The sequence below is a fragment of the Elephantulus edwardii genome, unplaced genomic scaffold (assembly GCF_000299155.1).
Source record: "Elephantulus edwardii isolate Elephantulus edwardi_28Jun2011 unplaced genomic scaffold, EleEdw1.0 scaffold00300, whole genome shotgun sequence".
NCBI lineage: Eukaryota > Metazoa > Chordata > Mammalia > Macroscelidea > Macroscelididae > Elephantulus > Elephantulus edwardii.
This window is the reverse complement of record NW_006400050.1, coordinates 2,249,711-2,253,707: the sequence shown is the minus strand read 5'-3', so window position 1 is coordinate 2,253,707 and position 3,997 is coordinate 2,249,711. Positions and strand designations below refer to the sequence as shown.

Genomic DNA, 3,997 nt, shown 5'->3' with positions numbered 1-3,997 from the left:
TTAGTGACTGAGGTAATTGGGATGGGTGTGTCAGAGACAGTGCGATTGGCACAGGACAGAGAAGAGCTTAGGGCTATTGCACATAGGGTCGCTATAAGTCGCAAGCAACTCGACGGCACATAACAACAACTGTATGACTTTGAGCTGTGGTGCTGGAGAAAAGGATTGAGTATACCATGGAAAGCTAGGAGAACAAACTGGTTCATCCTAGAGAGGGTGAAATCAGGCTATTCCTTGCAGGTAAGGATTCTGAATCTTCGTCTGACCTACTTTGGACATGTTGCAAGGTGGACCAGTCCTAGGAAAGGGACATCATGCTTGGAAGGGTGGAGGGACAGTGCAAGAATGGAAGACCCTCGCTGAGAGGAATTGATTCAGTGACCTGGGAAATGTGGCTAGGTGTGTCAGGACAGTAAGATTGGCTTATTGTTAAAGTAGGGTATAAGGCTGTTGTACATAAGGTCACTATGGGGTACAAGTGACTCAATGACATATAACAACAATAGTTTACATTAATTAAAATTAAAACATGAGCGTTCTAATGGAGGATATATGTTGTAGTAAATTAACAAAAGAATATAGAAAAGCTAGATAATGAAAGACATTCACGACTATTAGGGTCCCCAAAAAATCACAATCTGGAAACTTGAACTACTCTTTTGTTTATTTTGTTGTTAGTGCATCCATAACAGTTATCTATACAACAGATATAAACTTTTTCCAATCCTCAGCCATCCACAAATGGTCACTGTGTGTGTGTGCTCATTGTTACAGTCTCTTTGTCAGTCTGTTTCTTTGAGAGTCATCTTTCCTTCTTTGACCCATCCTATTTCCAAACATGAGGTCCTTTCCAAGGACTGGAGTGTCCTGACAGTGTGGCCAGAGTATATGAGATCAAGTTTCATCATCCTTGCTTTATGGAGCTATCTGTTTGTATTGTTTTAAACATAGATCGATTTATTCTTTTCACAGTTTATGGGATAATCTTAAAATCATGTAATTTGGCAATGCATGGGATACTCTTCGTCATCACCACAAATCATTAGCATAAATCTATAGTCTTCATTATTATCTTTTCCTGTTTTCCATATGAAATGTTTTTAAACTGTCATAAATTAAATTAGTTCCATCTTCACCCTTAAATTGATATATTTGCACTTTAGAACTTTAAAGTGATCCTTGACAATAGGTTTTCCCAACACAATATCTCTTTTGACTTCTTGACTACAGCTACAATGGGTGTTGTCAATTTCAATCTCTTTTCAGTTCATGATGATGTTGCCTATTGGTCCAATTGTGAAGAATTTTTTTCTTTTTTTTTACTTTGAGGTGTAATTTACAAACTGAATCTCGTGGTTTTTGATCTTCAATAAGTGCTTCAAGTCCACAAGCAAGATTGTGTTCTCTCCATAGTACAAATTGTTGATGAGTTTTCCTAAAATTATTTTTTTTTATACATGGCTGAATGTTTTTATTCCAAAACATTCTACTTCTGCAGACAAGTCAACTAAAGAAAATAAGGTAACACGATCATTTGAATTGGCTGTCTACATACTGGACAGGGCTTGTTTCTTTTTTTTAGTTTCTTTGCACATGTAAAGCACGCCATAAGATGTCCTGTTTTGCCATGGACAATGCAACCATCTTTAGGTTGATCTTCGCAAATCACACAAGGTTCAGTGGCAACAGGGCGAGAAGTCACTTTCACACTTTCTTCTTTGCTTTGGGTCTCTTCCTTCTCAAATTCTTTGACATCTTGGTTGCTCAAAAGGCTACTGGAAGTTGATGGCTGGGAATAGTCCTCACTTTCTTGAGAGTGGGAGGCCTGTGTGATGTTATCATCATTTTCCTCAACATCTGAGTCTTTGGAGTCAGTCACTGTAGCCTTTTTACAATCAGGAACATCAAAACCTTCTTCTTCCTGTGCTGTGCTTCTAGTTTGTTGCTCTCAAGCATTTCCTCTTTGTCTTTCCTTTTATCTTCATTAAACCAATTCTCACAAAGTGCCCAACATCTATTACAATGTGGTGGGAGAGGGGGATTCATTTCATTGCATGAAGTACATTTCCAATAGTCAGCTAATGAAATTTCAGGGTCATCTTCAAATGAATCTGTATCACTCTCTTCTGCTTGATACACAGTAACTCGATAAACCTCATCATCTTCATCCGAGAGTTCCTGTCCTTCTTCACTAAGGTTATAATCTTCTGAATCAATAGATTCAACTTCAAATTCTACACTGAATTGATCTGAAACTGATTCCTGCTCTAACCAATTAGTAGAATGTTCACCTTCACCAGCATCAAGATCCAGATTTGACGGCGTTTCTGTTGACTCACTGCTGCTGCTTCGTTCACAACATATCTCCCTTATGACACACAGTGCGACACTTTCATGAAAGGAAAGGGAAACATCTTCAGATCTGAGCCGTTTTCCTTGTACTTCACTGGACAGTTCATTTGAATTTAGTTCTGTCTCACTTCTTGCTCTCCTCCTAGATGAGGTAGTTGGTCTAGAAATCAAATTGGAAGATGATGGTTTCTCTTCCTGTAACTCTTGCACAGAGTCCTTTTGATCACTCCTGTCCTCAAGATGACACCTATTTTCACTCACAGATGTGCCAGAATCCAGTGGTTCCTGCTGATTAACTACTATCAAATTTCTGTAGATCATTGTATAGATTTTCCTGTGGTCTTTTACAGAGAAGCTTGGCTCACCGAACAAATACCCTAGAAGACCATTTGAACAATATACCATGTGTTGTTGTTTTTCATCATATAATCGCTTAAACATAATATATTGTCCTAGATAAAATAGAACCTCTTTCATAGTGTAGGTGTCATTTTGTGCACCAACAGATTTTAACAACTTCAAAAGCAATGGTTTTGGTCTAACCAGGGTCTCTTGTTCTGAAGCAGGAATCTGGGAGGTACTTGGAACAGCATCATCGGCAGCGGGCACAGACATTCCGGTATTGCACATTTGCCTGGATCAGTGCAAGCGCGAACGGGACTGTGGTCACGAAATAACTAGAACAGGGAAAGGGCATGGCTGTTAAATAGCCCCAGCTGGAGACAAGTCCGGGCTTAGCTCTGCTGACTGCAGACTCGGAACATGTCCGAACTTGATCAGCCCAAGAGGAAAAGCTGAGTCAATCTGCTGTCCAACAGGCCTGGTTTCGTCCAGGGGCGGTACCGGACAGACTGCAGGGCAGGCACCTGCCGTCATTCAGATGCCCTGCCCGGAGGGGACCGCAGCCCCACTGCAAGCTCCCAGCGCCATGACCTTTAGCCTGGAGTCCCCCGAGACCCCCCTCGCCCCACCCTCACCCTGACCAGAACCTGGGTCCAAAACCACACCCTCTTCTCCCTCGGTGACTACCAGGCTTCCGTGCGCTTCCGGGCTGATGCTGTCTCCTCAACATGCAGGATGGTGCCTGGAGCGAGAAGCGTTGGGGGTCCGTCGAGGGTCCCCAGTTTCTTTCACAGAGCACACAGAAGTGCAACGTCTTGGGCCTCAGCGACCATTGCACTCGAGGGGTCCACGCCACAGGGGCATTTGCATGCTCTAGAGCCAAAAAAGGATCCTGACTGCGAAAGCTGCAGGACCTCACACTAAGTGGTTGGGGTCACCCCTCAGGTTTGCCTTTTTTGCATCATCCCCGTTCCAGTTACAAAAGGCCTCACAGGCCCCAATAGGAACCCTCCTTGAGGAGAATCCCCCCCACCCCATGCACGCCTCCTACCGCCCCTAAAATCCTATACAACATTTTCCTTCATACACTCCAAAGTCTTATATTTGCTTAGCACATGGATCAAATATGTACCAAGCAAGGATGAAATTGTATTGTAAATTTTCAATGATTGTAAACAATTCAGCATCTTTTTCTGTTAGAAATGGCCTCTTTTTCCACAATTAAGGTTGCATAGTGGAGTGTACTTGGGGCGGTGGAAGGGGTACGGGGGGAATTGTGTACCAGGGAGAGAGTGTTTATTTT

General features: G+C 42.5%; 1 pseudogene; it reads right to left on the bottom strand.

Annotated features, from left to right (window-relative positions):
• Positions 1 to 1,507: 1,507 nt before the first annotated feature.
• LOC102874963 lies at positions 1,508 to 2,982 on the bottom strand (annotated as a pseudogene).
• Between the last annotated feature and the right edge of the window lie 1,015 nt (positions 2,983 to 3,997).